The sequence below is a fragment of the Nyctereutes procyonoides genome, unplaced genomic scaffold, assembly GCF_905146905.1.
Source record: "Nyctereutes procyonoides isolate TBG_1078 unplaced genomic scaffold, NYPRO_anot_genome, whole genome shotgun sequence".
NCBI classification, from domain to species: Eukaryota; Metazoa; Chordata; class Mammalia; order Carnivora; family Canidae; genus Nyctereutes; species Nyctereutes procyonoides.
The window spans coordinates 28,322,197-28,334,541 of record NW_026575120.1 but is presented as its reverse complement, the minus strand read 5'-3'; the positions used below and the strand labels follow the sequence as shown (position 1 = coordinate 28,334,541).

The 12,345-nt window shown below is 55.5% G+C and overlaps 1 protein-coding gene across 12 annotated transcripts in view; it reads left to right on the top strand.

The window, feature by feature from the left end:
- PGBD2 (piggyBac transposable element derived 2) overlaps positions 1-12,345 on the top strand; it is a 111,637-nt gene that overhangs the window by 89,729 nt on the left and 9,563 nt on the right. For 9 of the 12 annotated variants that reach the window (XR_008665639.1, XR_008665638.1, XR_008665643.1 and 6 more), the window contains one exon: positions 5,145-5,649. The gene's annotated coding sequence lies outside the window, so the exon portion shown is untranslated. Of the gene's footprint in view, positions 1-5,144; positions 5,650-11,108; positions 11,185-12,345 lie in introns of those variants that run through there. The other 3 variants (XR_008665647.1, XR_008665645.1, XR_008665646.1) reach the window with 2 other exon arrangements.

The following is a 12,345-nucleotide window of genomic DNA, read 5'->3' as shown; positions in this document are numbered from 1 at the left end:
TACATTTACATTTGTGGTATTATAAAAAAAAATCATCTTTATGTAATGTATTAAGTATATTCACTTTTAGAACAGACATTTTACTTGGCTGGTGGTGAAAATAAGCCTGGGTAAGCTGTTAAGATGGCTCTAATAATACATAGTTTATAAGACTTCTCTAGAAACTTTTAAGTTCTGGAAACTGGGCTGAAAAGCATTCTTTTCAGCCATGAAATTTCAAAACTGTTATGGTAATAAACTACATTGAGTAATGGCTCATTTACCTAGCAGATATTGAAAATTTATAACTGTCTGGTGTTTCAAATTTTAAAGGAATACCAGGATTTAAAAACAAAATGAACTATTTTTGCAGGGAGCAAGAGACACGGAGGGAGACACAGAGAGACTGGCGGAGAGATAGAGATGGGGAGAGAGACAGAGACACAGGGAGGGAGAGCCAGCAAGACAGGGAGCGAGAGTCAGAGATAGGGAGGGACAGAGCCAGACAGGGAGGAGAGACCGAGATGGAGCGGCAGGGAGAGACAGACACAGACACAGGGAAGGAGAGTCAGAGAGACAGGGACGGAGAGACAGACGGTGAGGCAGAGACTGAAAGACAGGGAGGGAGAGGCAGGGAAACAGGTAGGGAGACGCCAAGAGACGGGGAGGGAGAGACCAAGACACGGAGAGGGAGACACAGAGACAAGGAGGGTGAGATCTAGACAGCGTGGGAGAGACAGAGAGGGAGGGAGACCCAGAGACAGGGAGGGATAGACAGACAGACAGGGAGGGACAGACCCAGAGACAGAGAGGGAGAGCCAGAGCCAGGGAGGGAGACCGAGACACAGTAAGGGAGAGGAGAGACCGAGAGACAGGGTGAGAGAGCCAGGGAGGGATAGAGACACACAGACAGAGAGGGACAGATGGAGACGGGTGGGGAGAGACAGGGAGGGACAGACCGAGGCAGGGAAGGAGAGACAGAAGTGGAGGGATGGACAGAGACAGGGAGGGAGCCCCCAGATAGGGAGGGAAGGAGAGATAGAGATGGGTGGGGAGACGGAGAGAAAGCGAGGGGGAGACGAGAGGGAGGGAGGGAGAGAAAGATGGAGACAGGGAGGAGCGACTGAGACAACAGGGGTGAGAGATCGAGACAGGGGCAGAGACACAGGACAGGGAAGGAGGGATCCAGAGACAGGGAGGGAGGGACAGACAGACCAAGAGACAGGGAGGGAGAGATGAGACAGAGGGGAGAGACCAAGGTGCAGGGAAGGAGACCAAGAGACGGGAGGGGAGACTGAGACCGGGAGGGAGAGTCAGAGACAGGGAGGGAGGAGAGACCTAGACAGAGATGGGATGGAGAGAATGAGACAGGGAGGGAGACAAGTGAGACACCCAGAGACAAGAAGGTAGAGACAGAGACAGGGAGGGACAGGCCAAGATAGGGAGTGAGAGAAGAAAGACTGGTGGGAGAGAGAGAGAGAGAGGAGTGGGGAGGAGAGGCAGAGAGACTGGGAGGGAGACAGGGCCAGACCCCAGACCGGGAGGGAGAGACAGAGACCGGGTCGGAGGGACAGGGAGGGAGACACAGAGCCCGAGAGAGGCTTCGTGCCTCTGTGAGCAGGAGTCCCTCGGTACTGAGCCGGGGGCCCAAGGCCTCGGACCGCGGGCCCCGACCAGACTAGGGGGCGGAGGCAGAGGCTGTCTCGGGTCCCCTCTAGGCTCCGCGGAGGGGCCTCTGTGGCGGGGGGGGGGGGGGGGGGGGGGGGGGGGGGGCGGGCGGCCGGGGGCTTCCCCCAGCGCCTGACCCCAACCGTGACCCAAAGGCCTCAGGGCGTGGCCGCGGGAGGAGCTGGACACAGATGCAGCGACCTGGCCGTGGCCGTGGCAGCAGGTTGCGCGGCTGCACCGCCGCTCCAGGCCCGCGGTTCCTGGCGCTGCGGGCTCCCGGCAGCGGCTCTGCAGGCCTCAGCCCTGCAGGTCGGCGTGGGCCCTGGGAGGCGTGAGGGACCCCGGGGTGGCTGTGCGAGAGGCATCTGGCCCTCGCGTGTGGCATGGCGAGTGCCTGGGAGGGACGGGGGGGGGGGGGGGACAGCGGGCCTCAGGGGCCACATGGAGACGCCCCCATGGCGAGCCGGGCCGACACCCTTTGGGCTGCCAGGGTGCTGGGCAGAGGGCTGCGCGGGGTGGGGGTGGGGAGGGGCGGGACCTGTTGGCGGAGGAGGGTGGCAGTGGGGCCTCCTCCGGTCAGGCCAGGTCTCCTCCGGGCGGCTCAGGGAAGGTGCGGGCCCCTCCCCCGGGGCTCAGGGAGGGTGCCGCGGAACCCATGCTTGTGCGCTCAGAGGGGTTAGGGTGCAGGCACCGTCCACCGTCAGGGCACGGCCTTGGGGCGGTGGCTTGAGGGCCTGGGCTGCTGGGCCCCAGGAGCCCCCCCAAGGCCCTGGCTCTTCCTCCGCCCCCCTCCTCCCTCTCAGTCCCTCCCTAAGCTCCCTAGCCTGGCAGGGAGTCCCCCCCCCTTTCCTTTACAGGTGAGTACGGCTACTTCTGAAATTTTGGCATTTTGAAAACGTTCCCCTTTCTCCACAGTCTCCCCAACATTTGGTGTTTCCTGTCTTGTTCATGTTCTCACCAGTGTGAGGTGGTATCTCATTGTGGTTTTGATCTGTATTTCCCTGATGGCCAGTGATGCAGAGCATTGTCTCGTTTGCTTGTTGGCCATGTACGTCTAGGTCTTCCTCCTTGACTTTTCTGTTGGGGTCTTTTGCCCATTTCCGGATTGGATGGTTGTTCTCTTTGCTGTGGAGTTGCAGAAGTTCTTCAGCGATCTTGGATGCTGGCCCTTTATCTGACGGGTCATTTGCACATATCTTCTCCCAGTCTGGAGGTTGTCTCTGAGTTTTGTTTTAGTTTTTCTTTTGCTGTGCGGAAGCGCCTCACCTTGATGAAGTCCCAGCGGACCATTTTCGCTTTTGTTTCTCTGGCCTTCGTGGCTGATGTAATTTGCAAGAAGTTGGCTGTGGCCAAGTTCAAGAAGGGTGTTGCCTGTGTTCTCCTCTAGGATTTTGATGGCTTCCTGTCTCACATTTAGATCTTTCATCCATTTTGAGTTTATCTTTGTGTATGGTGGTGTGAGAGAATGGTCCAGTTTCATTCTTCTGCATGTGGCTGTCCAATGTTCCCAGCAGCATTTATTGAAGAGACTGTCTTTGTTCCAGTGGATGGTGTTTCTTGCTTTGTCGAATATTAGTTGACCATAGAGTTGAGGGTCCACTTCTGGATTCTCTGTTCTGTTCCATTGATCTATGTGTCTGTTTTTGTGCCAGTACCACACTGTCTTGATGAGCACAGCTTTGTAGTACAACTTGACATCCAGCATTGTGATGCCCCGGCTCTGGTTTTCTTTTTTCCCCTGGCTACTTGGGGTCTTTTCTGATTCCACACTAATCTTCAGATGATTTGTTCCAACTCTCTGAAGAAAGTCCATGGTATTTCGATAGGGATTGGGTTCCATGTGTAAATTGCCCTGGGTCACGTGGACATTTTCCCAATATATGAATTCTTCCAATCCAGGAGCATGGAATAGTTTTCCATCTCTCTGTGCCTTCCTCAATTTCTTTCAGACGTGTTCTGTAGTTTTTTGGGTAGGGATCCTTTACCTCTCTGGTTAGGTGTATTCCTAGGTATCTCATGCTTTTGGGTGCAATTGTCAATGGGACTGACTCCTTAATTTCTCTTTCTTCAGTCTCATTGTTAGTATATAGAAATGCCACTGATTTCTGGGCATTGATTTGGTATCCTGCCACGCCGCCGAATTTCTTGTATGAGTTCTAGCAATCGTGGGGTGGAGTCTTTTGGGTTTTCTATGTAGAGTATCATGTCATCTGCAAAGAGGGAGAGTTTGACCTCTTCTTTGCCAATTTGAATGCCTTTTATTTCTTTGTGCTGCCTGATTGCTGAAGCTAGGACTTGTAGTAGTATGTTGAGTAGCCGTGGTGAGAGTGTACGTCCCTGTCGTGTTCCTGATCTTAGGGGAGAGGCTCCCAGTGTTTTCCCATCGGGAATGATATTTGCTATGGGCTTTTCGTAGATGGCTTTGAAGATGCTGAGGAATCACTGTAGTTCCGTCTCTCACTATAGTCTCAAAGAGTTTTGATCAGGAATGGATGCTGTATTTTGTCAAATGCTTTCTCTGCATCTATTGAGAGGATCATCTGGTTCTTGTTTTTTCTCTTGCTGATGTGATCCATGCCATTGACTGCTTTACGAGTGTTGAACCAGCCTTGCATCCCGGGGATAAATCCCACTTGGTCATGGCGAGTAATCTTCTTTATGTACTGTTGGATCCTGTTGGCTCGTATCTTGTTGAGAATGTTTGCATCCGTGTTCATCAGGGATATCGGTCTATAATTCTCCTTTTTGGTGGGGTCTTTGTCTGGTTTTGGAATTAAGGTGATGCTAGCCTCATAGAAGGAGTTTGGAAGTATGAATGGACCTAAAGTAGCACGATGTATAATTTAAAAGCATCAGAGTCAATTTTGTGCAAAGTTAACTTATCCTTTATTACAAATAAAATTCATGAATCAATTATAGAGATTTATGAAAAACACAAAACGCAGAAACAGCACAATGAAAGGGGAGGGGAAGGCTTCAGGAGTGCTGCAGCCATCACGAGCTGCTGCTCGGGGGCCGAGGCTGGTGGCTCCACTGAGGCAGGTGGCAGGCTCCGGCCCTTCGATGAACTCGAGAGCCAGCGCCGAGACCTGCTCCTTCTGGGGTGGCCAAGAAGCAGGTGGCTCCTCCAGGTCGGGACAGTGAATCTGAGGTATGACCACCAGGTACCTTGGCTTGACCTCAGCAGCCGGCATCTCGGCCCAGGCCTAGCTCTCAGCACCAGCAGCCGGGACCGGCTCGATCACCTCAGGCCCAGGAGCTTCAGCAGGCCCCACAGTCGGCCTCGGGCGGGCTCTTGCCGTGGAGGTTCAGGGTGTTGTTCGGGGTCCGAAGCCAGTTGCTCCCCTAGTGAGGTGGCTGCTCTGGCACATCGATGACCTCGATAGCCGGTGGTGGGGCCCATTCGGCCTCCAAGGCTCCTAAGGGTGCAGGTGGCTCTTCCGGGTCAAGACAGGGATTCAGAGGTCTGACCACCACGTGTCTTGCCTTGTACACAGCAGCTGGCATCCCGGCTCGGGCCACGCCCTCAGCTCCCGCAGCCGGGACCAGCTCCATCCCCTGAGACCCTGAAGGTGCAGCAGGCCCCACCGTCGAAGCTCGGGCGCGTTCTTGGGGTGGTTCCGGGTGTTGCTCGGGGTCCGACGACAGAGTATCATCTCCAAGAAGACAAAGTATCATCACCAGGATGGACTTTCCACGTCCCTCTCAAATCAAGGACACTCTTCCCACCGCTCAACGTGTGTGAGTGCAAGAGCCCTGGGAGGTCTCCCCAGACTGCAGCCCGTGGGGATGGGGTGTGAGCCTACCCAGTGCTCCCGGCCCAGCAGCACGGAAGCTTGATCTGTGTGGCCCACCGTGTCCCCATCTCGGCCACCCCAGTGCTCCTCACCTCCATCCTCAAACTCCGCTTGATGGAGGTTTATGAAACGCAAAAGGTAACGCTCGGCACGACAGTCGAGCACTGAGCCTGGCACGTACTGCCCTGTGAATTTTAGCAGCTTTGTCAAGGCAGGAAATTCTGGGGGATCGTGGAAGTCCTCCTCATAGTAGTCCAGCCAGATGGTCAGGAAGGAGGACATGGCTCTGGGGAGGGACAGGTGGGCAGAGGCGTCAGAAGACAGGGCTACCTCACACAGAGGTGTCCCGGGGAAGCCCTGCAGGAACCGGGGCCCTCGGCCTCCGGCACGGGGCTGTCGGAGGCCAGTGCTGCTCCTTGTCCACCTGCCACCTGGCGGTCCTGCCTGCCACAGCCCTGCTCACTGAGGAGGGGCTTGCACAAAGCCTCAGTGTGTGGAGCCCATGACCAGCAGTGTGACCATCACTGTCTTTCCCGGGGAACCTTTGCTCCCGTGGGTCTGCCCTGCCTCACTCACGAGGCGCCCCCAGGGGGTGTCCTTCCACTGACTCTAAATCTCCCACGGGGCGGGGACGGTCTGGTCCGTGAGCCCTCACTGGCTCTCCTGAGCACCTGCCGGGCACCCGGGTCCAGGTGCCACCAGATTGGTGAATGCGATGCTCCCCACACCCTCTGCTCTGGGTCCCAGGTGTGGAGCAGACAGAGGGTTGGGGGAATGGGCATGGAGGAGGTCCCTTTGGCGTCCCAGTGCTCTCCCACAAAGCCCGCACCCCACCCACGGCTCTCCTTTGCTCTTTTCCTGAAGGGGCCTCAGACCTTTACCCTGTCACAGGAATTGCAGATGTGTGGGGTGAGGGGCCCAGCATACCCTCTGACCCACAGCCCCCTCGCGACCCTCCTGGAGAGGGAAGGCTCCCCTGCATGAGCCAGAGCTCACTCACATTTCCCACTGGTCCCGGATTCCTTCCTTCTTGGAAGAATTCATGATGTATCGATATCTAGAGGAGGGCGGGGGGCATCACATGAATCGTGCTGTGGACCCAACCTCTCCTCATAGCTGCTGTCACTCTCTGAACCCCAACTAGTCCACAACCCTGGGGGGCCGTCAGCTCTGTGCATTGGGCCACGGGCAGCTCCTGGAGAAGCACTTGCACCTGCTGGCGCTTCCTGAATGATTGAGGAATGAAAGGGCTCCAGCCAGGCCCATGGCTGATATCCAAGTGGGCCTGGGCGCCCAGGTGTCCCCGGGGACCCCTTCTCCAAATGCCCCAGGATACAGACCCCAGATGAACTCCCTTTCAGTGGCAAAACATGCCAGCTCAAGACCCTGGTGACGGTGGGGAGGCGGCACAGGCTTCATCACGGGGAGAGAACGACGACTGCTGAGCACAAGCACAGCCCCTCTAGCCGACCTGCCACAGGCCAGGCCCCGGGGGCTGCCCTACAGGACCCGACTAGGCCCTGTGTGACTCTACTCCAGTCGGAGGAGCAGCCTGAGGTGCCGGGAAGTTCAGCCACATTCCCCAAGACTCCCAACCAGTAGGTGGCCCATCCCCCTGGGCTGTGGAGGGTCAGGGAGCTCACTTTGCAAACAGCAGGTCCAGCACCTCTTCAGGGGTACCATATTGCTCCAGAATATTCAAAAATTCAAACAGGGACAGATTGTGCAAGCGCAGCAAGGCGGGCACCAGTTCTTCTACCTGCTGCTTCAGCAGCTCCCTCCGGCTGGTGGTGATCGGGGAGATCCGATGCCTTCTCAGGGCTGAGGCCCTGTCAGCCTGAGGTGGGACAGAGGAGATGTGCAGCCTGCACTGTAGCCTCCAGACCACCTGGGAGTTGGAGTGCAGACCAAAGCCCGAGCTCTCAGTGGCTGTGGGGGGCGGGGGGGGGCAGGAGTGCCCACAGAAGGAACACAGGGCTTGACGCCTGCGGCTCAGTCACTTAGCATCTGACTCTTGGTTGTGGCTCAGGTCATGGTCTCAGCATCCTGAGATCCCGCCCCTGGCAGGCTCTGTGCTTGGGGCAGAGTGTGCTTGAGGAGCCTGTGTCTTCCTCTTCGACTCCCTGCTTCTTTGCCTGTCTCTTAAATAAACTATCCAATAAAGAAATAATCTTAAAGGATAACTTTTCAAAAAAAAATGGATCAATATAAGGATCTCAAGTAGGAGGGGTCAGTATCCCAGGTCCGCTTGTCAGCTGAGTTTTGACAGCACCTCCCTGCATTAACGGCTTCACCCCTAAATTTGACCACACGTCCCTGTCTCGAGTGCCACACGGAGACCTTCCTTGGGTGGGAGGGCCCAGGGCGTGAGGGCTGCAGGATGTTCAGTGCCACCCTGTGATTTGGCAACAGAAGGGAATCGCATCGCAGTCCTGCATCAGTGAAGGGCTCAGTGGCTGTGGGAACCAACTGGCCTTCTGACATGTTGTGCAGCACACGAGGCCCCTGTGCCTGACCCCGGCAGGGGGGGCAGGGATGCGCTCCTTCAAATCCTAACTGCAGAGCGATAGACATAGTACAGTGAGCCCCGTGTCCCTTTGGGGAAAAGTCTCCCAACTCACCAGGACCGTGCTCAAGCCTTGGAGAAGGTGGGGAAGGACGTCAGGCCAATGGGGCCTCCTGGGAGCACCAGTTAGGAGAAAGCATAGCACAGTGCAAACTACTGGAGAGACCGCGTGCGATGAGACCTGGTGTGTCTCTTTTTCAAAAGTTTTGATGGGCAGCCCGGGTGGCTCAGTGGTTTAGCACTGCCTTCAGCCCAGGACGTGATCCTGGGGACCCAGGATCCAGTCCCACATCAGGCTCCCTGCATGGAGCCTGCTTCTCCCTCTGCTTGCGTCTCTGCCTCTCTCTCTCTCTCTCTCTCTCTCTCTCTCTCTCTCTCTCTCTCTCTCTCTCTCTGTCTCTCGTGAATAAATAAATAAAATCTTTAAAAAGATTTAATTACAAAAAAAAGTTATTATTCATTTGTGACACACACACGCACAGAGAGAGAGAGAGAGGCAGACACACAGAGGTAGAAGCAGTCCCCATGCAGAGAGCCCGAGGTGGGACTCGATCCCTGGTCTCCAGGATCCGGGCCTGGGCAGAAGGCAGGCGCTAAACCACTGGGCAACCAGGCATCCCCTGAAGGCTCTATTCTGATGTTCCTACAAATCTGTGCACAGGGACTCTGCATGCATCTGGCCCAGGCAGGGGCAGGGTCATGGGGGCAAGTTTGGGGAGGAGGGGAATCCAGAGTCCTGTAGCAGCAGAAGTCTAGGGGGGAGCCCAGGGGAGCAGCAGGCTGGCTTCTGGGACCCGGGGGTCGGGTGGCCCCAGCCCCTGCACTCACCTTGAACCCTTTCAGGCCTCTGTTAGCTGTGCTGGGCTCCTTCCTGGTCACCACCGGGGTGTGGGGGATGTCCTCTTCCTCCCGCCTCCGCCACTGCCCCTTGTCCCGTGTGGATCTCTGTAAAGACAGTGTGCGGCAGCCAGGCAGGAGGCCTCAGCGCCCAGTCTGGCCGCCTCGGCCGGGCCGCACACCCAGCTGACTCCATTGCAGACACACCACAGCACAGCCAGCACACACCTCCCCCAGGAAGAGCAAAGGGGTGCGGCTGCAGGGCCTTGGGTGAACTCCCGGGCGGGTAAGAGGCGCCTCGGGAATCCTGTTTCCACCCTGCCCACCGTGACATCAGGGTGACCCTGAAGGGATCACCGGGGAACCTGCTGCCCTGCAAGGTCCTCCAGCCTGGATGCGACCTGCCCACACATCCCTGGTTCCCTGAAGAGGAGGGGATGGGGCTGCCCAGGATGGCTGGCACAGGTGGCCTGGCCTGGCCTGCTCTGTGTTACCCTACGGCGCCTCCTGAAAAACTCCCTGAGGCGCTGGGTTTGCCGGTGGCACCAAAGTCTCCAGCATTCGAAGCAGCCGCATCCCTGGGGTTCCTGGCGTTGCTCGAAACTGGGAAAGCCAGAAGGGAACATCTTTCAGTAGCAGAAGTCTCCTGAAAGTGAGCCTGAGGTGGGGCTGCACTAGAATGTGGGGGCCCGGGTGCAGGGGTTCCAAGTTCTGTTGGCCTCTGTTGTGAAAGAAGTGACCTCACTGCCTGGGACCCCCTCCCTGAGTCCACTCCTGGAAGGAGCTTCAGGAGCAGCACTCGGGGCTGCCGACGGCTCCCCCCTCCCTGCGGGCAATGGCCTGTGTGCACACAGTGACACAACCGCACCCCTCTCCACAGGCCCCAGGGAAGGACTGTGTGCAGCCAGGGCCCCAGCCTGGAAACACACCTGGGTTCAGACACAACTTTCCATTCTTCCCAGGTTTTGGCCCCGCAGAAGCCGTTGTGCCCGTCGGGGATGGTCTGCCTCTTGCCTGTGGGATAGGGATTATCCTAGCAGGTGCTTCCTCCAGACGTCCCCAGGCCACTGTGGCATCATATCTATGACATTGGAGGCAGGTGTCACAAGCAGGAAATCCCTCCCACCACATGTTCTTCCTTGGTGTGTACATGAGTCCAGGCCCACAAGGTCCCTGTGTGCACACACGTGGGCACCGGTACCCTTATTCTGGAGGCCCAGAAGATGACAGTCCCACCGGGGAAGGGATGGGCAATAGCTTCCCACGATCCTAGGCTCCTGAATCCAAGGCAAACCCTACAGTAGGTGTGGGAGTCTTGGCCTAGAAGGTGTGAGGCCGTCCTTATCCTGACACCCTGCCTGTCGTGTGTTACGGGCCATTCCCTCGTTTCCACTGGGTGAGCTGTGGACAGCGTCGCACCCAGTGGGTCGCCCTGACCTGGGCTCTTCCTCAGACTGGAACATGCTGGAATGCCTCCCGTCTGGGCTGTCAATGCCCACCCCCACCCCGTCACATCTCCATGTCTATAGCCAGTTCCATCCACACAACCTTTTCCGAGCCCCCTCAGGAAGGGGAGGGGCAGCCCTGGCCCCCAACGGAGGACACAGAGCTGGCTTCATGCCCCCTTCTGCCTCCTTCCCAGGCTGTGATCCTGGCGAGGCAGTGGCCCTGCTGGGGTCTTCACCTCCTCCCCTCAGTGGCCCCCTGGAGCCCCAGCCGCTGCGTTCGTCAAAGCCCCACAGTTGGTCACAGCCTCACCTGCGGAGCTCAGGACCCAGGGAAGCACCAGGCTCTCTTTCTAGGGAGCAATTGCTCTTTCCATTCCTGATGTTCTGTATTTTGTCCATCTTTCCCCCTGGAGCATGAGCTCCGAGAGGGAGGATCTGGTCTGTTTATCAGCTCTGGCACCGTCTGTGCTCAGGGCTCAGAAGGAGTAGGTGGGAGGACCCATCCCACCACGGGCCAGCTCAGTGGTGGGAGCCTTATTGATTTGGACCATTTTTAAATACTTGTGCGGGATCCCTGGGTGGCGCAGCGGTTTGGCGCCTGCCTTTGGCCCAGGGCGTGATCCTGGAGACCCCGGATCGAATCGCACGTCGGGCTCCCGGTGCATGGAGCCTGCTTCTACCTCTGCCTGTGTCTCTGCCTCTCTCTCTCTCTCTCTCTCTCTCTCTCTCTGACTATCATAAATAAATAAAAATTTAAAAAAATAAATAAATAAATACTTGTGCTTTTCTTTCTTTCTTCTTTTTTTTTTTAAGGAAACTCTGTGCCCGATGTGGGACTCAAACTCAGGACCCCGAGATCAATAACCACATGCCCTTCAGGCTGAGCCAGGTAGGCGTCCATTGGTCATTTTAAAGCTAGTAGACTGATAACTATTTCAGTTAATTTGGTGATCCACATTTTGTAGGTCTATCCCATTATGCTGAATTACCAAGTGACTCCCCCAGTGTCAGTACCGCGTCAGCCCAGATTGCCCCACCTGACAGCACTGAGTGGCTGTTCAGATTGGAGACTGAACTCGTTCACGGGGTCTTTCAGGAGCCAGGGTGGCTCCTCCATGGGCCTCCTCCCTCCCCGGGAGGTCATACACCTCTGCAGCCAGCAGCACAAGGGGAAGACGACAAACAGGCACGAGGGAGGGGGTCTCCAGCCAGGTCTAGCAGGCCTGCATGTCCACCTTTATGCTCACTCTGTGTTATTTATTAGAAGTAGTATTAATTTTTAGGATTTTATTTATTTGTTAGAGGGAGAGAGAGCGAGCGAGCATGATCAGTGAAGACAGGCAGAGGGAGAGGGAGAAGCAGGTGTCCTGCTGAGCAGGGAGGCACAAACCCAGGAATTCTGAATCATATCCCACAAAACAGAGAAAACACATCACCAGATCTGCTCCACAAAACAAACAAAAGGCATCTCCTCAAGCTGAATGAAAATTTTCTACTTGAAGTACAGACCGTATGAGTGAAATGAGAGCAAGATTTGTGTGTGTGTGTGAGTGTATATGTAAAGTAAATGCTTTTTTGTATAAATGCTGTTTTGTATAAACTAAAGAAAGCGATGTCTCAAAGAATCTGCAATAACCAAATTCAAAGCTTCTTGAAAATATGTAACTGCTATTAATTAGCTTCATCTATTTTTGGATATCAAGCCATTAGCATTTGGCAAAGGAATAAAACAACATAGAAACTAGGATTTCCTATATGAGTAAAGAGTTCAGTGCAGAATTTTGGGGGTGAGTGTTTGCTGCTTCACCATTATGATCAAACGGAAACTTCATTCCTCCAGATAAAAAGGGCAATGTTACCCCAGCAATGTTACAGACAACAACTTTCTTCAACCTATAGGAGGTAGGTTCTTCCTATTTTGGATGAAAGTTTAGCAAAACCTTTCCAGAGTTACCCACTGAAGAAGCACAACCTGACACATTTCCTTCATCTGGACACCGCAGAAGGCTGAAGTATTTACAGCAGATGGTATTCAATGTAATGTTATCAT